Source organism: Esox lucius, chromosome 24 (genome assembly GCF_011004845.1).
Source record: "Esox lucius isolate fEsoLuc1 chromosome 24, fEsoLuc1.pri, whole genome shotgun sequence".
Taxonomy (NCBI): Eukaryota; Metazoa; Chordata; class Actinopteri; order Esociformes; family Esocidae; genus Esox; species Esox lucius.
In genome coordinates, this window is record NC_047592.1 from 11,968,982 (window position 1) to 11,994,450 (window position 25,469).

Consider the following 25,469-nt stretch of genomic DNA (forward strand, 5'->3'; position numbering starts at 1 on the left):
CCTCTGTCCATCCGTTACTCCACATCTCTCCATTTCTCCCTATTTAAAACAGCTTGGCACCCGAAACCCCTCTGTGTCTCCTTTAACTGCTCTGTTTCGCCTCTCCTCTTTGTCCTCTCTTCTGTCCACACACCTCTTTCTCCTCACTCCTCTACACACCTCTCCTCTTCCTCCTTTCTCCACACCTCACCTTTTTCCTCCTCTCTACACGTATCTTATCTCATCTCCTCCCTCAGCTCTCTACACACAGCTCCTTTCCCAGCTCCACGCCACCCCTTCTCCTCTCTGTCTCTCCTCTCCACTCTTCCTCCGTTCGGAAAGCTGACACAGTGACACGGCGACAGGATGGTGTGGCCCCATGCTCTCCCTCTCTCTCCCCTCTGTGTGGACATAGCCGCGGCCTCGCCTCTGTGCGGCTACAGGCATTTACCAGATCTCTCCCAGTGTGGCCAATTGATCACAGCCATTGTGTCTGCCTGGGACCTCTATTTTACAGTTCAGTGTTCATGAAAAGGTGCATTCGCTGGCGCATACCCCCGCCCACCCGCCTCACGACCCCCCCCCCCCACCCTGCAGCCCCTCACAACAAAGTGGAGCACCTGCCGGCCGACTCCCCGATGATATTTTCCCCCGACGCACCTTCATCAATTTCACACCTCCCATGCCCTTCAATAAGGGTGAGGGAGGGAAGTAGATGGGAGAGTGAACTTGGAGAATGGGAGATTGGGGAGGGGTGTGGGTGCCGCACAAAGAAGCAGGGACCTGTCCATCGAAGTAAGATCTACACTGCAGACATAACCCTATTGTCACAACAACACCTTCAGATCACTACTGGTCTTTGACGGATTGGGTGGTCAATCGTTCTGAATTGTCATTTGGATATGACCGGGACGTTTTGGATGGGGTTGAATGTTCTGTGCAGGCAGAGGCATCGGCTCATTGCTTCATTGATACTGGACACACCTTGGAGCATTGGGAGCTTGCTGTTTGCTGCCCCCTATAGCTTAACATGCATCTCTTCCTCGCTTTCCCCTCCTCACATTCCATCGCTCTCTCTTTCACCCTGCAACAAATAACACAGATGGGATTCTATGAACCCGGTGAAGTGACATAAAAGTTGTAATGGAAAATGTCTTCTGCGTGAAGGTAAACATCTTAAGTCTTCACTTCCTCCTTTCACCGCCTTGACACAATTAAGCCTTTATACAGGCAGCCAGCTGATCCGTTTTCGAGGCACTTGAGTGATTGGGAAAGGTTCTGTAGGAGTGCTTGTCGGAGCTCAGGGGAGGCTCAGTGTATTCGTGCTGCTGAGGCTGAACACTGCCTTCATCAGGCGTTACGGTAGGCAAGCGGAGTGAGAGAGGAGGGACGCAAGGAGAGGAAAGCAGGAGAGAGACAGAGAGAGAGATGCAAATGAAGAGAGGCAAAAATGCAAAAGGAAAGAGAGACAGAGGGAGAAAGGAGGAACACAAGGGAAACAAGTGAGACAGGAGAGGAACATGATGGGGGCGGAGCAGGGGAGGGAGAAGGAAGGCTGGGGGGAGGCAAGTGTAAAGGCAGGGAGGAGAGGTGCCTCAGTCACAAGCCCAGGGGTTTATGGGATTGCTCCCAGCTGTCTCTCTGTTTAGTGTATCCGAGGAACCCGTAATATCTTAATTGTTCCAAATTAAATGCTCGTAAAATCGCAAAGGAAATTAGCTTTCTAACTGGCTAATTCTGTGCGTACCCGACTTTCATCTGGGCACACTTTGAGCACGTCATCTTTCCACAGAGGGAAACTGCTCCCATAACAGTGGATGGGACTCGGAGTGTTCCTGTTAGCTGCCGGTTTCCACCTTCGTGCCTCATGTGAACGCGCAGAGGCTACGTCGCGGCAAGCGCGCGTTGATGTGCTCGTGCGGGCACGTTCGCGCGCGCTTTCAGATGGTCCGCGTGACGTGTGCGTGCGAGTGCGGAGCGTGTGTGTACTGCCTATCACCATAACTGTCTAAACAACTCCGGGAGGGGTTAGCACATCTAGTCCCCCCCCCCCCCCATGGCTATGCTAACACTCAGCTCCTGCCATGGGAGTGCACATTCAAATCACTCAACCCAGCAGCGCCCCGGATGACCTGAGCCTTCCGGTGACACCACAAACACGGGCAAACCACCGCAGAAGCCCACGCCGGTACTTGTGTACGGTGAATGCACGAACACGCCAACGCGGACACAAGCGTAACGTGAGTCCGTAGATCAACGCCCTGGACTGAAAAGGGGAGTCATTTTTGAAAACAATCGCCACTCCATACGTATCAGAAGGAAAATCCCATTAGCCCCAGTTAACCTGGAATATTTCCTCACACTCATAGATAAATATGGGGCCCAAATCAAGCCCACAGTGGGAAAAAACAAGGCCAAATTACAGCTCATTACACCGGTGGAGTGGGGTTTTGTGGTTAAGATGGCAAGTCGATTATCCCAAGCAAAACACCAGCTGAGACGTCTGCCACCTCCTCACGTGCTACCAGACTCTGGTTCAAACTGGGCAGAGTGTTCAGCGTTGGAGGTGATCTATGGAAGGAATGGAGAAGGAATTTCTTCTAATAAGGTGTGAATCACATGATGGGAGTATGGCTATTTCTTTTTGAGACATAGACGTTATTGTGGTATTCTAGTCAGCTACTGAGAGGTGTCCCTACCAAAGATCCGAGACCTTGTTATAACACCTTCGAATAACTCGTTATCTAGCTACTGCGCCATTTCATTATCACTGTTCAATGACTCAAATTTGCAACGTGAGTGGACTGTAAGCGCATGCCATTCAGTTTCCCGCTTTGTTCTCAAAACTGTCTCCTACTGCTTAGTGGTGATGAAAAAGATGAGTATCTTACCATACACACAACCAACATACAGTTGTATAAATAGTGGGGTTTGACATGATGAAAATCAAAGTTGTAATTCTTATGCAACACAACCAAACATGATACTGCAAGCACAGACAATAACCTCATTGACAGACAAACATTGCCATCACATAAAGTTAGACAGGTATACAGCCTTACGAAGATGTCAATAATGTTTTGGAGAACGAATAACGATCATATAAAGCCAATTAGGGGGTCCAGGGTTAAAAAGCTTCTAGTTATTTAGCACAGTCACAATATATTCAGTAATTATAGTAGACTGGTAATTAATACTTGAATAAAAGTGTTGTCATACACAATTCTATTGCAAAAATAATGATACTTTAATCCTATTTTGTACAAGTGGTTATTACATACTGTAGAGATGATTATAGTCACGTTTTAATATCTGAAGTACTCAGAAATGACCACTAGATGTCTTATGTATAGATTACATATACATACAACCCAGTTTCCAAAAAAGTTGGAACCCTGCATAAAATGCTAATTAAAACAGAATGCATTGAGGTGTAAATCAATGTCTCTACAGCTCCGGAAAACATTAAGCGACCACTGCACCTTTTTCTTTCCTTTCCAAAAAAGTTGAAAAGGAAGGTTTTGAGTGATGAACAGAAGGGTTAGAATTAAGAGACCACTGCACATTAAACCCTTCTGTTCCTCACTCAAAACCTTCCTTTTCAACTTTTTTGGAAAGGAAAGAAAAAGGTTTTGAGTTTGACGCCAGCAAACAAATTTCAGAAATTAGGGACAGGGGCTTGTTTACCACTGTGTTGCATCACCTCTTCTTTAAGGCTTTGGGAACTGAGGACACCAATTGCTGTAGTTTTGAAAGTGAAATACAGTATATTCCCATTCTTGCTTCATATAAGAATTTCAGCTGCTCAACAGTTCGTTGAGAAACGTTATTCTTAAACTGTTGCACTATTCGCCCGCGTGGTCTTTCACGGAGTGGTGAACCCCTCCCCATCTTCATGTTGGCCTCTTTTCCAGAATAACAAAGGACCCAGGTCAGGGGCAGAAGTGTTCCTTGGTGTTTATCCACAAAATATAGTACGTCTTTCCTAGATGTTCAGCAGTCTTTCCATATTTCTCTCTTCTTAGTCTTTCTAGATGTCTTTGTGCTTCCCCAAATATCTCTGTCTTAAACAGCTAATTTATACTAGACCAAACCTTCAACACATCCCCTCCACTTTATAGGGGTCTCCCAATCATATATGTGTATTCTACCTCTTAACCTTTTAGGGCCTGGTGAAGTGTCCCCTCGATATATTGGCTCCACACACAGACATGTATCAGGTTGTATGGGGCCCCTCCAATAATGGATACCAACTGTTTGTTATACGGTATAGTACAATATAACAAAGTACCACTCCTCTGTTGTGTTCTCTAACGAGAGACTAGAACTAAAATACATGTATATCACTAGGAAAATACTGGCTTTCTCACACTACCTTCAAAAGACCGATCCTCTCTGGAATTATCTTTTAACACCCAATCATGTTACTGACCTGTTGCCAATTGATCTAATTAAGTGATAGTCCACCACGTAGAGTCTTTTAGCATTACACAAAGGTTCCAGTCTTTTGTCGCCTCTGTCCCAACTTAACGAGGGCATATATTTCTCAGGAAACAATAATATATCTCAATTTCAACATTTGATATGTCTTTGGACTATTTTCTATTGAATATATGGTTTAAAGGATTTCCACATGGTTGCATTCTGTTTATATTTACATTTTTACGCAGCATCCCGGCTTTTTTGGAAACAGTTGTAATATGTAGTTTACTGTTAAAGTTTCAAATGAAATACCCTCCCTTCGCTTGCTTGGGGCAAAATACTAAATTAAAGATGCAAGGACATAACATGTTAGAATATCATCAATAATGATATTAATAATTATTAAGAGAGATATATTTGACATCATGTTTAAACAAGCCACTTTAATTTACTCTACTGACTATAATGGATGGACTAGTATTTACTCTAATTCCTCTATGTTCATCATTTCTCTTTATTCTTTCCATGCAGGGTTCTTCAACATCCATTAGTCTATTCCTCCTGCTACATACCCATATTCACAAATTCAAATACTCCTCGTCTGTGTGTATCTCTCTTCGCTCTTTAGTAGTTTAATGTACTTCATGCCAGATTCCATTCCATTCGCCTCCATCCCTCCTTCACATCTCCCCCCGGTCCCCTCACCCTTTCCCCTGTTCACATCTCACCCACGGTCCCCTCATCCCCTCCCCTGTTCACATCTCCCCCGGTCCCCTCACCCTTTCCCCTGTTCACATCTCACCCCGGTCCCCATCTCCCCCGGTCCCCTCACCCTTTCCCCTGTTCACATCTCACCCCGGTCCCCTCATCCCCTCCCCTGTTCACATCTCCCCCGGTACCCTCATCCCCTCCCCTGTTCACATCTCACCCCGGTCCCCTCACCCTTTCCCCTGTTCACATCTCACCCCGGTCCCCTCACCCTTTCCCCTGTTCACATCTCCCCCGGTCCCCTCATCCCCTCCCCTGTTCACATCTCCCCCGGTCCCCTCATCCCCTCCCCTGTTCACATCTCCCCCGGTCCCCTCATCCCCTCCCCTGTTCACATCTCCCCCGGTCCCCTCATCCCCTCCCCTGTTCATATCTCCCCCGGTCCCCTCATCCCCTCACCTGTTCACATCTCCCCCGGTCCCCTCATCCCCTCACCTGTTCACATCTCCCCCGGTCCCCTCACCCTCTCCCCTGTTCACATCTCCCCCGGTCCCCTCATCCCCTCCCCTGTTCACATCTCCCCCGGTCCCCTCACCCTCTCCCCTGTTCACATCTCCCCCGGTCCCCTCTCCCACTCCCCTTTCCACTCCACCTGTTCTCTCAGTGGATTCTACCATGTGCACTCTTCTCCACTTCTGTGTGCATGCAGCTCCTCCACGCCCCTTCTCATCCAGTGTTCCTCCCACCCTCTCCTCCTGTGTATTAACCAGTAAAGAACAGCTCTCACCCCTCCTCTCGCGCCCCATCCCTCACCATGCCCTCCCCTCTTCTCCTGCTCGCGTCCCCCTCTCCGCTCCTCTCTCCTCTCCTGTGCTCCGTCCTCCCTCCTCCCACACCCTCTCCTCCAGCCCAGCCACCCTTTCCTGTCGGCTGCCCTGCCATGTCAGTGCCCTTTCTCACAGTGCACATCTAATGGCTGTGGTGTAATCCACTGGCTAATCTGCTGACAGCCTGTGTGACAAGGCATTAGCTCTGTGTCACTGCCTACCATGCTGCCTCCCAGGGTCTATACATGTGTGTGTGTGTGCGCGGCTGTGTGCGTCTGCATCTGGGTGTGTGTGTGTGTGTGTGTGTGTGTGTGTGCGTGCGTGCGTCACACTCTGGCCCCATGCCGACATGATGCACAGGCGTAAAATGGGCAACACGCCCTCTCAAAGTTCTGCTTGACCTTTGACCTTTTCATTTTCCCACTATTTATTCTTGCCATCCCTGTTCCCCACTTTCTCCCTCTCACTCACTCTCTCTCTGTCTCGTTCCCTCTTTCTCTCTCCTTGCCACTGATATGAATGCAAATATCCACATGGAAGCATAAGGGGATGTCTGTTCTAGTATAAATCAGGCTGACCGAGGGACGGACAAATCCCTCGTCTACCAACCAACTGAGTTCAAATACGATTTGAAATGATTTCAAAACCTCATCATATCTTTGAATAATGAACAGTGCCAACTGAACCAATGTTTATTGTCAACAAAGGGAGTTCATCACAAGGCTTGACGGAAAGCTTGTTCTCTTCACTATCTGCCCTTGAATGTTGACCTGGGTGAAGTGTCGTTTGAAAGGAGACGTTAATACACTTTTTAAGGTAGTTGAATGAAATGGTTTCTGTTTGTTGTGTTCCAGTTTCTGTGTGTGTGTGTGGGTAAGTGTGTGTGTGTGGGTGTGTGTGCAGCGATACACAATCTCTTCCCATCTTAATCTTCAGCTCAACTCCGTATCGGCACAATCCCCCGACAAGCGCTCAATCACACCTAATACCTGTCCCTCCTCTTCTTCACCACCCTCTTCGTCCATACTCTCCATCCTCACCCGTCTTTCTATTATAAGCCACAGACCTGGACCTGCATCTCTCCCTGTGATCCCGAGAGTGTGTGTGTGCGCATGCTTTTGTGCGTGTCTGTGCGCGCGTACAATGGGGTGCATATGTACGCACAGACGAGTGTCTGGGTGCACACGTTTGTGGCTGTTTTTATGTGTGTTTGTTGTCAGCGTGTGTGTTTCTCCACGACAGATCTGTTGACACGCCACACACATTAGCCTGGGACAGCCACGGGACTAAATGGGCTCCTGATGTGAAGTGGAGGAGATCGGCTGAGCCTCGCGGCTGATAAGTTCTGGCCCCCTTGCAGGGCTTTAGGCTATGAGAAAGTCCGAAGCGGGAAGGAAGGGATGAAGAGTCAGTCCTCAGTACACTGATCCCAAATCACTCCGGCTGGTCTTTTCAAAGGTGATAAGGGAGGAGTGTGTTCGGTTGCAACTGAATGAGTTCGGCAGGAGTCATCGGTTGATTATGGAGATCTTCAGGCTTGTTGAGTGTGGGACACTTTGGTGTTCAACGATCTGTGAATAATGAATGTATAGATCCCAAACTGAAACGGATTGTGATGTTGTGATCCCTGTTATTAGCATTAATGTCAAGTGTCAAGCAGGACTATAGAGGGGGTGAAAGTAAGAAAGTAAATCTACTTCCGGAATTTACTGACTAATCCTATATCACGGATGGCTTTAATGGATATGACTCCAAACCTAGTCCTATATCATGGATGGCTTTAATGGATATGACTCCAACCCTAGTCCTATATCATGGATGGCTTTAATGGATATGACTCCAACCCTAGTCCTATATCATGGATGACTTTAATGGATATGACTCCAACCCTAGTCCTATATCATGGATGACTTTAATGGATATGACTCCAACCCTAGTCCTATATCATGGATGGCTTTAATGGATATGACTCCAACCCTAGTCCTATATCATGGATGAATTACTCCAACATTATTTTTTACCAAGTATAAACAAATCCATTATAACAATCCTTATTGAGCAGAATTTGGAGAACTAACACCTACTGTCATTTATATATTATTTCAAAGCTTCGGTCCTCTTTCCTTAAAGGGATAGTTTGGCCAGGATTCATATTTGGGTAAACGTCCACTTAAACTGAGTTGTTCCTGAAGGCTCATAGAGTCATTTTTTTAAACAATCCATTATTCAGCTCTCATGTTGACTGTAGGTTTTTATATTGTTGAGTCCATACCCAATGCCATGAGATGAGACAATCTGTTTATAGTCAAAAACACTATCTTTCTGCTTTGTTTCAAGCAGAAATGTAGATCGCTATTTTGCTGGACATAATGCACTCAGGCAGGCCTTTATTTGATTAGGGTATGAAAACGAATGAAACTTCAAATCTCTTCTCCCATGTCCCTTGTACCATTGCAAACAGAACAAGACTGCAGCATTTTCCTCAAATACAATCCTGAAGTCCACCGGCAGAAACTAATGTATCTTCATGTGGCTTGTTGAGGTTGAAGTTCACGCCCAGCTCAATGACATCACTTCCAAAGAACAGAAGCTGTGTGTGGTGACTATAGGAAATAGTTCGCTAGCATCAGTTTGAAGTCACCAAATTCCGCTGGGTCTTGCATCAGTATACAGTTTAAAAGATTTCATGCTAGCATGACAGATCACTGAACGTAATTTGACGTGTTTTGGAGTAGTTTTCCACTTGCAATGCAGCTTTTGTATAGCGGGACACACCATTTTCATTTATGAATTTGGACAATGCTAATAATGCTAATGCTGGGACAGAGTTGATTAATGGATTGTTTCAGGAACAACTCAGGGCAAGTGGACTTCTACCCAAATATGAATCTGGGACGAAATATCCCTTTGAGATGTATTCAGCGGGGGTCAATGTTTAAGCAATATTGATTTACAGCAAATATACCATGGCAATCCAGATTGGCTGGATGCAGTCCTTAGCTGTGATACACTGGCTGTATACCATATTCCCTAGGGTGCCTTGATGCTATTTTAAACCAATTAGAATCGCAATAAGAACAGTGAAAAGGCATTTTATCCCCACTGCTTTCAGGAACTGAAGCTTTCAGCCAATCAAAATCCAGGTTTCGAACCACCCTGTTCATGATACAGTTTTATTTACTATGATGTCTAAAGGTAAGCTCATTAAGCATATATAGCGAAAATAATTAGACCCATTCCATTTTGCTGAAGGCCATCATTCAGTGTGTCACCATGCCTTCTTCAAAAGTCTAATAACTGTACTTGCACTGTTTAGGTCAGCAGACATCTATTTCACTCACAGCCTTTTGTATTTTTTGTAAATGAACCATTCTTCAAACATACCAATTTGTTTGCCGCCACGGGGGGGGGATACCTCAGCCATCCAAATGAGAGACATAATAACATAACCGTCCATGCGTATCTCCATAGAACAAGTGGCAGACTCGTGAAACACAGCGTGCTTAAGTACTGTCAGCGTCTAGATGAAGATGATTGACTCTGCAGGCTCCGAACCATGTTGCCGCGGCCAGCTGTTGTTGGAAAGATACTGTGTGATTCTTCCTGCTCTGTAATAAGATACAACTGGGACGTTCCAGAGGCTTGCCAAGCGACTGTGTAGGGCTCTGTTAGAACCAAGCTGGTATTGGAGAAGTATGTGGGGTGAAGCCCCATGAGACAGTTGTGGGTTTAGTGCATGTTTCTGAGGTTTCTGACACATTTGATCAAAGACAACTCTTGCTCTTGTATATTGCAGCATTAACGATGTATACCATGCGAGTCATTGATTAGTGTCACTTCACAGGAACAACACTACATAAAAAAATCATAGATTGTATTTGGGCCAATTAGAGTGTATGTATTGTTGCAAATGAATTGCAGTTTTCACAAGAGGCCCATTGACCTGACTGGAATAAGACTACCAGTCATTTCACAGACTGAGTGGCACATTACTCTCGCTCTCACACACACACGCATGCGCAAGATGCACGAGAAGTAGGAGTAAAATTTACTGCAATTTTATTGATCCGTCTTAATTATATCACTCATTATAATTTGGTGCTTTCAGCTGTACCAGTAGCCAGCCCTTCTATGGCAGAGTGAAATGAGCAATCATTCCTAATGGCATGAGCCCAGCTAATAAAAGAAGAGGGGGATGTAAAATCTGTCCACAAGCCAAGTTGACAAATGAGATCTCAAGATCACCATTACATGGACATTGTTTACTTAAGTGGATCTGCTACTACAAGTGTGAACACTGATTAGATTAATAAACTGAGGGAAATTTAGTAAATGCCCAAATTGTCTATCAAACATTATACCAAACTGATCACATTATTGTACATTCCAACATTAAGAAAATAATACTTTGAAGAACTCACTTCCAAGAATGGCTCTGCTTTTGCTAGCACATGCAATAATCAAAAGGACCATTGCTTACATGACCTCCTGCCACAATCAGTTGACATAGCAAGGTGAGTATGGATGTCAACATCCTCAGTGTTGGGCGTGGGAATAGGTCATCCCATTTCCATTGCTGCAAACATTTATTAGCCCTTACGCTGACAGATCAGTTTCGCCAATCAGATGGTAATGATCATGATCTTAAGTCGCAACTCTTCCAACAATCGCCCTTTCGAGAATTACAGAGGCGGGATGAGATCAGATAAGTCAAACGACTCCACACATTTTGTGACAACATGAAATATGTTGCGTTTACCACCCAGCCATGTTTACCACCCAGCCATGTTTACCACCCAGCCATGTTTACCACCCAGCCATGTTTACCACCCAGCCATGTTTACCACCCAGCCATGTTTACCACCCAGCCATGTTTAGCCTGACTGCTGGGTGCACCGGGAGCGCCAGGGCAGAGCCTCCCAATACCGAGTAAATAATCATAATTAAAACATAAATTGGAGCCATTCAAAGGCAGGCACTGAACCCTCAGCGGGATATTGATTTCCTTGCATACTTCGAAAGAATTTATCTGATTTGTCGACAGTGTAATATGCAGACCTATAAATAAAATCAATCGCGAACAAGCCACCCGACCTCTCCAAACAATGGCCTGTGAATTACAATCAGATGACTCGGCTCAGGTTTGAGGGAGTCGGGGCATGAGAGAGAATTGTGTCCCAAATAACAGTTGCCCCCCCCCCCATCCCCTACGTAGCACACTGCTCTAGACCAGAGCAATGCAGGGCCTAGTCAAAAGTAGGGCACCGGAGTGGGCCACTCTGGACGCATGACGGGAGTCTCACACGGAGGAAGAGTTGATTCAATATTAAATCTGTGAGAATTCCATTTCAGAACTTGAATTATTTATTGCTTCATTGATTTGGTTAAATCGCTTTGGGTCCATTAAGGAAAGTAGTTTTGAAACGGCCAATAAGAGACAAGGCTGGAGTAGGGACAATAGTCAAACGGAAAAAGCACATTGCTCATATTACTTTGTCACAATTGTACATAGACTATTAAACATTGAAATGCACAGACACTTTGATATAGTAAGCATATCCTAGCGGATATAAAGCAGCACAGACAGGGGTTGTGTAACCGCATTGACAGAACCACACTTATGAAGTTGCATAACAAATGGGGTTTGTATGTATTTGGTATTCCTAGACCCATTTCTGCCCTCTTTGATAGACAGCAATGTCCTCAATTCCCGTACATTAGGTCACTCATTAGGTCATGTCGAGTAGACTCGATTGGAGACATAATCATCGTCCCCTATTGTTGCAGTGTTCCCTTATAGACTGAGACCCAGACATGATGATGGCTAGGCAGTTTGAGTCACTACTATAACAAACTACCTGTGCGCAGAAGTGCATTAAAACACAAAACCTCTAAGCTCATATAGTCTGGTTTCTCTTGCCAGTCGTGCCGAAAAAAGCATGACAATCTGAAAAGGGAACAATAGCTATTGTACATCAGCCATTTCTTACAGATGAGGGAGTGTTAGCTAAAATGTCCACCGGCAGCAACCCGAACTGGAGCTCACACCTGAACCCTATTGCTCAGTTGGCATCTTAAAATGCTAAGTAGAGTGTGAGAGACTAGAACTGACAAAAACACTGATGGTATGAGTAGGTATTTCGTGCAAAGTTGGATTTCGTAATGGTTTACAACTGGTTACCCTTTACAAAGGGTGTTACCTTTGACAGCATACTTTTATCAAGAACAGGCTTCACTGGATTGATGAAATACAGTGTTGAAAACAAATGGCTTGCAATACTGTTTAACTTAGCAAAGATATTTCTGTGTAATTTATTTCAAAATTAGCAACAAAAAAAAACAAGCTATGAAGGACAAATACTGGAGTTTAGTTGCAGGCATAGCAGACTAGCGCTAAAAGAATATTGCTATACATAATAAAATGTATACAGTCAGAAATTATAAACAACAATGTAATGGCATTGATTTTTCAATCATCACAAGTTACACATTTTGTGAAAGCATCTTAATTAGCACGTAATAGCACCTTAATAAGCACGTAATCACGCAGTAATAAGAACATTGCGTGCAACATGGCAGTCTCCACTCCACCATATGTGTCATATGTAACTAGTATAGCCTTTAATCCATAGCCAGAGTCATTCATAATTTCCAGGGATATCTCCCTTCCCTCTTTCAGACTAATTCACATGCCTGATGCGTCATCCTTCAGCCCAGCCCTGCCAACCCCACATCTGGGGAAAGCCAGAGTTCAGCCAATATTGGCACTGAGGCAAAGCATGGAGAAAGAGCTAGACCGCGAGAGAGAAAGAGTTGCAGGTTTCCCTTCCAGCAGTGTATCCTATCCTCAAAGCACCTTTCATCCGTCTTCATATCACATCGCCCCTGTCTGTGATCCATGACTCTATGCTCACGCACACACACACACACACACATACACACACAAACACACGAATGTGTCATACAAGTAGGCCCATATGCAGACACAGCTATTCAAACAACCAAAGTTGACTGTACTTAAAAAAAAAAATCATACTTTTAGCAATCCTAAACCTAAACCTTACCCTACACACACACACATAGACACACACACACACACAGGCCTGCCTTAAAAGCCCACCGTCTGGTTCACACATCACTGTGATAAATGGGTCTCCAACACAATTCAACATTTCCTTAATTTCAATAAAACCGAAACAGAGAAAAGAATGAGAAAAACCAGGAAGTCCAGGAAGAAAATAATGGTAAACAGGTGCATAGAGGGACCTCAAACACACACACACACATACAGTACACACACACACACAGCTGTACACAAAGCAGGCACATGCTAGCGGCGGCGAACAGACAAAAGGAATTAAAAGAGAAGCACTAACAGGAGCTGACACGTCCAAGGCAGATAACTAATTATGCCTCAACTACCTCAGCCTGTTTCAACAAGTCCTCACTAAAGTAGGACAGCGTCACACAGAGGAGGCTATGTAGGTTAACAGAGGTCTAAACGTTGTTTTCCCTACAAAACTCCTCCTCCTATACATTTCAGTCTTACTTCAGAAAATGTCTGTAGTGACATTTTTATATACTGTGAAAACAGCCTACAGTCTTCTTGGTTATGCCTTAACCAGATTTGCACACCTGGACTTCCACACCCAGTCTTCCTTGCAGATCCTCTCAAGCTCTGTCATATTGGATGGGGACCATCTGTGAACTGTGATTTTCAGGTGTTCCCACAGATGTTCAATTGGGGATCAAGTCCGGGAACTGGCTGGCCCACTGAAGAACATTCATAGACTTGTCCCAAAGCCACCCCAGCCAGGTTTTTTTTCTTTTCTGATTTGGGTCGCTGTCATGCTGAAAAATGATACTTTGCCCCAGACTGAGTTCCTGTGCAATCTGGATCATATTTTCTTCCAGGACAGTTCTGTATGTACTCTGTTCGTCCTTCGTTTTATGCTGACCAGTCTCCCAGACTCTGCTACTGAGAAGCATCCCCATAGCATGACGCTGCCACCATTATGCTTCACCGTAGGGATGCATACCAGGTGATGAGGAGTTTCTTGTTTTAAACAGAAAAAGTCCTTGGCATTCAGACCTAATAGTTCGATTTTTGTCTTATCAGACCAAATGATTTTTTTTGTCATGCTCTCAGAGACCCTTGATGGTTTCAAACTTCTTCCATTTCACAATGACAGATCCCGCTGTGCTCATGGGAACTTTCAAATCTTTAGAAAAGCCTTCCTTAAATATATGCCTCAGCACAATTCCATCTTGGAGGTTTATGATGAGTTCCTTGGACTTCATGGCTCGACTTATTGCCTTTGTAAATAATGTCCAATCAATAGGCCACAGATGGACTCTAATTTCTAGAGACATCTTACAGTGATCAAAGGACACAGGATGCATCTGAACTCAAGCTGGAGAGTCATGGAAATGGGTCTGAATACTTATGTACATAAAATAATTCTGCTTTGTTTTATCAATAATTTTCAAAAAACATGTCTTTGTCATTTTACTTTGTCATTATTGAGTGTCGCTTTTTCATTATTGGGTGTTGTGTGTAGATTGATGGCAAACAATAGATTTAATCAATTATAAACAAAGTCTATAACAATAAAATGTGGAGAAAGTAAAGCAGTCTGAATACATCCCGAAGTCAGTGTATACTTTATACATTATCCTTTGAATAATGAATATAAGAACACATTTTCTTATATTTACCCTTGCAAGGGGTTATGGTTAGTTTTGAAATATAGCAGCTACATAGAACTTAATCCATTAATCTTGTCTAGTAAAATTCTGTCTAAATAAAGAAAATGAAACACTATTGTAGAAGGCATTTTAATATAGCATTCAGCAAACTCAACACACACACAAATTGTGTGAATTTTTTGAATTGTCCGTTTTTCAAATACACTTTGTTGATGATAGAGAATTCCTCTTTTCGCAGTGACCTCACGCTTTTCTGAATCTGACAATATCAGGACCTCTCACATTAAGAGGGGCTGCAAAATGTTCTAGGAATGCAGACTGGTCTTGGGGGCATACATAAACAATTTTAGGTAAGTCCTTTGACAGTCAAATTCATAACAGAATTTATGTTTAATTAACATAAAGACCAGCCATTAGGGGCAGGGGTGAGCACAGTAAGAGTTAACATTGGGAATGGAGGATGGGCAGAAACATCATGACCTTGGTACCAACTCCAAAGGTTGAAAGTTTGAGGCCTGTTTCTTCTCCCAATTTCTTAACTACCCTCTAGGAAGCTCTTACCCTAACTTTAACCCCAGTTTAGCCCCAGTGCTGTGGTTCCTAACTATAACCTAACCCTTTTCCATTTTCTAACATAAACCCAAACCTTAAATTTTAATTGTGACAAATCATTAGTTTGTGTAAATTATTTATTTATGATGCATTTTAGTAGCATTCATAATATAAGACATTTGGTAGTGAATCATAAGTTCACCTTAATATAACTTAACATACCACATACAATTTACATATAATATGCTACATATTCCCTTGAGACCACATTGAGTAATTACCTTCGGAAAATAATTTGCAAAATCCCCACCATATAATCTAGAAAAACATACATTTAAAAAAGAAGGGAATCTGGGCAAAAATATGACATTATTTGTTTCTTTTTTAACAATGATGTTCACCTGCTTCATGAGATCAGAATTCGTTACGGGACTCCCATGTCTTCTTTCCTGAAATTGCCATCTTGCAAATCTGACTGTCAGGACTGAAGAGGTTGGGCTATCAATGAATACACACGCTACATTTATTTGAACATGAAGGTGTTCTAATCTTTTCTCTGTAATGCACACAAGTTCCTGATGAGCCATTTGAAGGTAGGCAAATCCTGTGGCGTTTCATTTACAAAGTGCAGGGTAAGACACGTCAGATGTAGGAAAGACACATCGACATGAGAACCTGCCACTATGGGGAAATGAAGAGCAGTATTATTGGTGTGCATGGGATTTGTTAATGGGGAGAGTGGATGGGAAGTTAAGCTGCCTGACTGAGTCCAAAGGATGCACGTTTCAGTACATAAAGAGAGAAATGTGCAGTAATAACTTTAGCATATATGCTAGTTTATTGTCGTTTTTAAGGCTTATCCAATTGTAAATAAAATCCAAATAAATGATTTACCCTACATGTAATACCTGACCTTAGCCTTAAAACTAACCCTAGACTTGATCTTGATCCTACAACTAACACTAAATCATAACCTTTAAAAGTTTCACCTCAGCTATGGACGTTACATGAACATCAGTTACAGACATTTACTTATCTCCCCCTAGACCAACGAGGAATACTACCAAGAGCTGTGGGATCACATTGCGTGCCGCCATGTGTATCCAAGTTATTAATGAATGGCTCGAAGACCCATTCCAGTGTGGTGCCAGTCTCTGTGCTTTCCCACAATACACCACTCTGTTGCTAACAGGGACGATGGGCAAGGGAGAAGGCCGCTGCACCATTTATCACTGTCAGACGCGGCTGAGAACAAGTTCTTATTGGCTGGGCAGAACTCAGCGACTGGTAAAGCGGCACGCAGATCTCATGCACAATGCTAATTAACCGGTATGAAGAAAAGAGCAGCAGGCTTTTTTCTCTCTCTACCCTCTAAGACTTCTGTTCTGCCCGTGCCAGCACAAATGCAGTCCACAGACAATTCAAATGAAGAAAAAAAGCAGCCACTCTAAAATGGCACAATATGACTCTATTGTATAAAAAAAAAAAAAAACACTGGGAAATGATGGCGGTTGAGATAAAAAGTGTGATGTTACACTGGTTATAACCAAACTGTTATAGCTGGGCCTGCAATGGGTCAAGTCTCTCTCACACACACACACACACACTCCAGACAATATCTTAATGAACTCAGTGTCGACCAAACATTTCTGATATGAAAGGTCTGATTAATGAACCATCATGATCCTAATACCGGAAATTGCACACGAGACTGCTATAAGTTCAACGAAAACATGCGAAAAACATGCAAGCCTACCTTTCAGCACCCAAGCAACTCCCCCAATGATTCAAGAGCTGCAAGACAAAAACAAACGGCACATTCAATTACAAATCAATTAAACTCTATTGTTCAAATCGGAAGAGCAAACTTGGACAAAAGAATGAAAACACACTGCGTCACGACTCAACGTATACATTGTCATACGGAACCAAGCACTTGGCAATTTTTGACAGAGTGGACATCAGTTGGGAAAGTTTTGTACCAACTCAATTCTGCACTTGTGTTGGTCGCTTTGTACGTTGTAAAGGGCAAGGCATTTATTACAAGGAGATTACATTTGGCAAGCATATGTGTCTGCATTTGCTCCTACTAATTCCCCCTTGTTAAGAACTTCCAACTGCGATATTCAATCACTGCTCCGATGTGGTTAATCTCCTATCTATTTCACTGGGGTTTGTACAGTTCACTGTACAAAGGCAGAGTAGGGAGAATACAGAGAGGAGTGTGTGTGTGTGTGTGTGTGTGTGCGTGCGTGTGTGTGGGGGGGCATCAAGACGCTTTTATTTTAACGGCTGCTTAATTAAAATGTGGGCGGCACTCAAAAGGTCAGAGATTGACGCTTGGGCGCATTGCCCCTGATTGTGTGCATGTACTGGCACTTGAGGTCTCCTAGATTAATGTGAGGTTCACTTGCCGTCTGAGAAAGAGAAAAAGTTCTACTTCTGATAAACAGGATATCTGTATTCTCTGTTCCCTCCCTTTTCTTGTCGGTCAAGGGATAAATGAGGGGTTTTGCACTGTTGGCAACGCAATTGATTTTGGCTGAAGCTCATGTAGGCAGAATATATGGAGACTAAAAGCGCTGTTTGTGAATGGTTACTTTCAAAGGGGCGAATGTTGGACATCAGGCTTAGTTGATGCATTTTATAGGGTGCAATGGTCCAGGACAGAGAATCAGGTGACCTATATATACACTGACCCATTTCTACTCATCAGCTGTACTGGGAAAATGCTTGAAGGAATTGAAGCTTGGTTTTTATCTCGGGCTAAAATTGTAGATCTCGCAAACATTATTATTATTTGGAGGAAACTAAAACTGGTGATCAAGTTAGTCACGGATGGCTGGAAGAAGGGGTTCTACAGCCTGGGAGCTCTCCTCCAGAAGGCCCTGTCACAGAGGGTGGCATGTCTGGGTGGTTTGGTAAAGCAAAAAACACGATTTGAGAGGTAAGGGTGGGCAAAGTGATGGAGCGCTTTTGTAGGTCAGAAGGAAGACTTTTCAATCAATAGGCTGTGAGACAGCGACCACTGGAGTTCAGGGGAAATTTGCTGCCAGTTCCTAGTACGAGTTCGAAGTCTGTCTGCTGAATTTTAAACGGTTTTGGCGTGAGTTTACGTAGAAGCTGGCAAGACAGCGGAGGGGGGACCTGATATCGTGGAGGACTTGTCCGTCTGTCATACTGTATGCGGTGGTCAGAGGATGGGGCAGAATTAAGCAACAGTTTCAGCACATGCCTTGTAGCTCTGCTAATCAGTCAGACATGTACTGTCCCAAAAAAATATCAGGACAAGACCATGGGTCAATGAAGAGACAAGGAAATGGGCAACTCAAACTGTAATTGAGGAAATCAGTAGCTAAACGCCCAAAGCACATTCAAACGGGGTCTCAGTTGTTCACAGCAATTTGCAAAATGGATGCTCGCTAGCATTACAAAATTGAAGCCAAATTTGTGCTGATCAGCAGTAGAAAACTAACAGTGCTGCCATTTGAAAATCTTCCAAAGTGGATGCTGATCAACTGACCAGGTATTGGATTTTTGTCAACGACTCTGCGTGTGGGCTAATCCAGTGGCAGAATAAAACTGTCAGGGGGCAACAGATATCATTGCAGGGTTCAAACCCTCAACTGTTGTCATTATGCAAGCACAGAACCTGTGCACAGTTTGAAAAAGTAGGGGAATGGGATACGCCAAGTGTGGTGTGGAAAGGACACAATGTTTATGTGTACAAATGAGAAATGTCGAAACCCCTTCTTCTAAGTGTATGAATTAGGATGTTGTGAAAAGGGTTGAATCCTAAACAGCTGGCTTACACATTTGATGTACATAACACAAACACAGGTTTTTGGCGTTGGTCATATCTGTGCAGTGGAAAAACCTTGGAAGACCATGGAGGAGGTAGGGATTGTAGTGCTGACGCCAAGTTCCTTAGCTTTTCAGCATTTTCAGCTATTTTTATGCTCCACACCACTGCCTATTCTCACTTAAAACATATTTATTTTCACTATGCATAAATTCATTCAAATTGCTTCTTGCAAATCAGTCGAGCCACAGTGCTACTTGTCGCTTGAAAACGCTCGAAAAGTCTCTTTTGGAACAATCCAACCATCTGCTCTCCACCACTGATGATAAGATGCTCTCTGGTTTCGATGATGACTAGCTGCCGCCTGTGAAAGGTCAGTGAGCATTCACCAGCAGCGGCTCTGCGTAAATACAGCGAACCCAATTTGGTTGCAGAAACAGGGAAGCAATAGGATGGGGAGAGGTTGGAGGAGGGCGGTACAAGTTTGATAAATTCCTCAGGAATGGACCACTGCTCTGGCATTTAATAACCACTGTAGCAGCCAGGTGATCGGCAGATCCCAACATCGATATACAACCAATAATCAGGCGCAAACGCCTCCTCAGAGGCCCTACCAGGACACTGTACCCGCTTTGAATCGATAATCATGTTGAAATCAATGCATTTTTCAATACGCAGCGGGGGGCACTGACGACCCAGCAAAGATACTTCTTCAGTGACACGAGCCCCATGAAACGCAGACTGTCAACTGATAGAGATGTGCCGTCTATTCTCCGAGTCTCATCCCTTCAAAAAATTTACGTTTCTAACTACAGTATTCGCCTTTGTATACTGTATAACTTCTCATTTACACGCAGGGCTATCCAAACATGTTCCTGGAGATTTTTCTTTACAACCCTAATTTAACACACTTCATTATAATTACAGCAAGGGGGAAAAGTATTTGATCCCCTGCTGATTTTGTACATTTGCCCACTGACAAAGAAATGATCCGTCTGTAATTTTAATGGTAGGTTTATTTGAACAGTGACAGACAGAATAACAACAACAAAAATCAGAAAATGCATGTGAACATTTTTATAAATTGATTTGCATTTTAATGAGTTAAATAAGTATTTGATCCTCCCTCAATCAGAAAGATTTCTGTCTCCCAGGTGCCTTTTATACAGGTAACAAGCTGAGATTAGGAGTACACTCTTAAAGGGAGTGCTCCTAATCTCATCTTGTTACCTGTATAAAAGACACCTGTCCACAGAACCAATCAATTAGATTCCAAACTCTCCACAATGGCCAAGACCAAAGAGATGTCCAAGGATGTCAGGGACAAGATTGTAGACCTACACAAGGCTTGAATGGGCTACAAGACCATCGCCAAGTAGCTTGGTGAGAAGGTGACAACAGTCGGTGCGATTCTTCGCAAATGGTAGAGGAAACCTACAGGACAGTAGATCTCCAGGAACAGGGTTGGACAGCCCTGCTCAACAGTATATATGCAATGGTATTGGTGAAGACCTCAGGGCGCTGGAATGGTTTTACTCAGTGGAGTTAAACTGTTCCAGGAGCATACAAGAGAAACACGTCAATTAAAGGGGCAACAACAGCTGATCGGATAAAGTAACACAACATCATTCTGAATGCTTGCTTAAAAAGGTACTGTGTACAATATGTTTTCCACATAGAAACTAGGGGGAATTGCAGCATTTTAAAAAAAAAGCTAATAAGATGGCATAATGATTCCCAACACTATGCCTTCATTGCCATTCGAACACAAATTGAGTGAACTGTGTAGAATATTAGCTACAAGTAAATTACAGAGGGAAACATTATTCGTCAATGGACTCCTGACGTTTTGTCCACTGTTGGTAAAAAGAAACTGAAAATAATTTCTGTGGAGCAATTTTTATTTAAACACTATCATTCCAGATCTACTGCAGATATATTATATACACTCCTTTATATTGCAATATTTTTTTTTAATAAGAAATTGTAAATATCTGACTGACTGACATACAGTATATCTGACTGACTTACCTATGCACATTTTTTTTTATCAGATTAGGTAAAAACGCTATTTCAATTTCAGACAGACAAAGAAATGTGTCTGCGGCAATGTAAACCTGGAGAAGAAAGCCTTGTACCATACTAATCTCAATACAATTAATGCTGCTTATGTCAATGTTACCTAACAGAGTCTTCCCTTGAAGAGTACCTAACAGAATAACTCCAAGACATATGAACACCTAACCACCTAAAACCCACATGCAGTCCTGGATATTCTGAGACGTTGACTACGGAACTACTGTGTAACAGTGAAAAAGAGCAATACAGGATCTAACGGAGACGGACTGGGAATAACACATTAAACAGGAACTCAGCGGCAGTTCGGCCAAATGTGTTAAATAAACAAAATATCATCCGGCTGTGACTTGAGGGCCCCCTGCAGATCCTAGTTTATGTCTTTAATATCTGCATATAATGGCAGCCACACACAGAACAACTGGGGAGATACACACTTGACGACCTCCCTAAAAACCCCGTCTGTTGCACAGCAACAGCAGCAGAGGCAGAACGGGAGACCGAGGGAATGAATAAATGCCTCGACGCGCCACCCTGTCGTTACAGTGACATTTTCAATAAATACTATTCGTTGCCGCCGAGTGCATATTGACAACTGCAAATAATAAGAAGGGCCACATTTCCTAACATAAAGACTTCATGAAGCAGTCCAAAGGCCTGAAGTTTGCATTTATTTTTCAGCCCGTAGACTGTGATATTTTTCCTCTTGAATTCTTTTTGAAATAGTGGTTCCTAAATCGTCTGCTCTGTATGGGGGATCTTATGGATAGCCTTTTTTAGGGGCGAGGTAGGACACTTAGTTCCAAGTAGAATCCTTTTGGTACTTGGTAGAACTCTTTTGGGTTCCATGTAGAATTGCTATGGGTTCCACTTAGAACCCTTTAAAAAGCAGGTTTTTAAATGGAACCCAAAATAATTCCATCTGGATAAAATTGGTAAATGTAGAAAGACAAGTGTTTTTCATAGGGAGACAGCAGAAGAAACCTACAGGAAGGCTTTTCCCAAGAGCGTGTATAAAAATGCTCGGGCACTTTTATATTGGAGAAATTGCTGAACAGTGATGATGATGACCTGATCGTCTGAAGAACCGTGTCCCTCACATTAACTTTGACTTCTACCCCACCACACCAAAACAAAGCCAAGCAGTTTACCAAATCGCTTCTAGGTAGTTCCCCATTCATACTAACTCTAAATTTTGAGACAGTAAAATCACGGACCTTGAGCTCAGGGTCAGGGTCCTTCGGTGGGAGATCACACTTTCCCTCCACCTCCTCTACTTTAACCCTCGTAAAATCCTCCATCCGTGTCCTCCTGACAACCGCCCATCAACCTGGGTGCCATTTAAAAAGCCTTCAACAGCTGTCATTACACCGGGTTGGCTATCAGTCCAGCAGCCAGAGAAAGAATCTGCTCCAGCCCAGATTCCTTTAAAAGGCAGTTTGGTTTCCCCCTGTCTCTATCAAAATGGACTGAAGGTTAAAGACTGTCTATTTTCCCACAAATAATGTTGAATAATAGTTTTTTTAAGGTTCTGAAAGAGAACACATTTAGATTTTGCAACTGGAGGTGCATGACTCTACTCAAACATTGTGCTTCCAGATTTACAGGATGGTAATATTTATGTTATACTTCATGAATGTGGTTAATTTGTTTCTTCTCAAATTCAATCTTTTCTTGTAGCATCAAAACAAGTAAATCATCCATATGTAAGAGGTGAAGACTATATTAATGATGAAATGCATCCAGGTGAATTTGCAACTGATTGAATCCTTTGCAATGCTTTAAAAACAAGAGAAAATTTCCCCTTTAGTTCACTACAAAAAAGATCTCCCCTGTTCACTTTCTTTTTGGGATTTACAATTTGCCTTGGATAGATGTTGCCTGTGTGTGTGTGTAAGCAAGAGCATGTGTGAGAGAAGAGACAATAAGATAGAGAAATAGAAGTGGAAAGGCAAAGGGAGAGAAAGTGTGTCTGCGTGTGTGTGTGTTTGTGTGTGTAGCATAGTTACCTGCTCCCTATGTCTTTGTCGAAAATATCTGTTGCAATATATGGCTGAGAATGACCGATGAAGACCCTCCAACTGTTATCTCAGCAGTGTCCCTTATTGAAGGCAGCTAAAACAACGGATGTTTGCCGAACAGATATGCTTCCAACACAATGTCTGTGACCATTTCACCCCATTCCTGAATGGTAAAACCAGGACAGGTAGACCTGAAAACAGGGCTGGAGTTACAACTGAAACATTTGGGCCAAGTGGGTGATGATGAGGGAGGTGTGAGGGAGGTGCGGGGACCATGCTGATCCAGCCTCGAGGTACGTTGGGGGACTGGAGTGCCCTGACAGATCAAGCCAGTGCCAGTGGGATAATTGCCAAGCTCAGGAAAAGAATGACAGGCGTTTCCATTTACTGGCCCAATGCCCTTGACCTCTGCCCTTCCACCCTGTAAAGTGGTACCTCAAACTAAGCTAGTCTTTAAAGAGCTAGACAAGTTCAAAATATCTCAAAGTTAATCTAAAAATCTTGATTATGCATGATGTTATGTCTGGCTACATTAGGTTGCAACAAAAGTGTCATGGCGTTACGGGATCGTTACTTTAATAGGATGATGTCTTTAGCATTTCCTGGTCACTGCCAATGGTCTTACCCATTCAATCTAGCGGGTGTCATGATGGCTCTGTAATATTTGCACTGCCACTAGCTAGCTAGCTTCTGAACCCATGCTAACCATTGAGTTGTGCTTCCCCCAACTATCAGGAAACACTTTTAGGCCAATTTGCCGTCACCCCCTGGATGACTACAGGTCTTGGATCAGCTCTGTCACTAATTTGCGGGACAATGTAGACAGCCGGGCCAGTTTGCTAGATTGCACAACTTCAAATCTGTATGAACATAGAACGGAGGAGTAATGGTTCAGTCTATCAACATTCAAGCTCCAGTGATTAAAATTGACAGAGGGACCTGGCATAGCTGTTTATAGAGCCACCTTCACTTGTTTTCCACAGCCACGGTCTAAACCACATAACGACATCAAAACACATGTACTGTATAACATATGCATTCCACATTCATGAGCAGGACAGGACATGGGCATTTCATGAGTGTTTTTTTACAACTACAGTGGCCACTGTCTGGAATCACAGCCCCCCACGACAACGAGAAATGATGTATACTAAAAAGCAGCGCATCAGAAATTCAGATAATATTGTGTTTGTATAGCTTCAGAAATTCAGATAAGATTGTGTTTGCATAGCTTCAGAAATTCAGATAAGATTGTGTTTGTAAAGCTTCAGAAATTCAGATAAGATTGTGTTGGTGTAGTCGTGAACGAGAGGTTCTGAGTAGTTTTCCTTTATTGCTGAATAACGTATCCTTTGTGCTGTGGGGGGTGGTGCTCTCCATCTTGGCTGGAGAACTTACTTTGACTGTCTTCTATTTCCAGGCATTACAGTTAGAAGATTTTCCCCTCTGTCAGACTTTTAGCAGTAGGCAAAACATAAGAGAGGCATTACATCAGACGCATTACATCTCTGCTTGGAATATTATTTGAACTCATTATTAAAATGTTTATATACCTAAATATTGCCATCGGAAATTATTCAGAACACTTCACTTTCTCCACAAATAGTTTAGACAGAATTTATAATTAATTCGATGTTTTTCAGTTTTTCACCATCTATCTACACACAATAATTACATGTCTAGACATTTATGACAAATTATTGAAAGAGAAAACAACTATGTACATGTTCAGACCCTTTATCCGTACTTTGTAGAAGCACCTTTGTCTTCACAGGTTTGAGTCTTTTTGGGTTTGCCTCTACCCGCTTTGCACATCTAGATTCAGGCGGTCCCTCCCAACCTTTCTTGTAGATCCTCTCAAGCTTTGTCAAAGTGGATGAAGAGTACACGATGAACTGCAGTCTTCAGGTGTCCCCACAGATGTTCATTTGGGTCCAGGTCTGGGCTTCGGATGGGCCACGGTTTACTGACACGACCAGATTTTTTTGTCACGCTAAAATATGAATATTCACCCCAGTCTGCGATCCTGTGATCAGGTTTACCTCAAGGACTTCTCAATTTTTTTTATCCATTCACGCATCCTGCAATCCTGACCTGTCCCTACCACTAACAAGCTTCACCATAGCAACATGCTCCTACCATTAATGCTTCACCGTACAGACGGTCTTTGCCAGGGGGTGAGCATTACCATGTTTTGGCCAGACGCAGCACATGGCATTCAGAGCTAATAGTTCAATTTTGGTCTCATCAGACCAATCTTTTTCCTCATGGTCTCAGAGTCATTCTGACGGCATGACATATGCCTTTTACTTCTGTCCAGCCACACTCTGTCATGTCGGCCTGATTGATGGAGTGCTGCAACAATGTTTGTCT

At 43.2% G+C, this 25,469-nt stretch overlaps 1 protein-coding gene across 40 annotated transcripts in view; it reads right to left on the reverse strand.

Moving 5' to 3' along the window:
* Positions 1-25,469, reverse strand: part of LOC105020620 (protein tyrosine phosphatase receptor type D) — a 464,512-nt gene that overhangs the window by 179,548 nt on the left and 259,495 nt on the right. For all 40 annotated transcript variants that reach the window (XM_020043402.3, XM_020043401.3, XM_020043398.3 and 37 more), the window contains exon 9: positions 16,954-16,991. The gene's annotated coding sequence lies outside the window, so the exon portion shown is untranslated. The remainder of the gene's footprint in view (positions 1-16,953; positions 16,992-25,469) is intronic.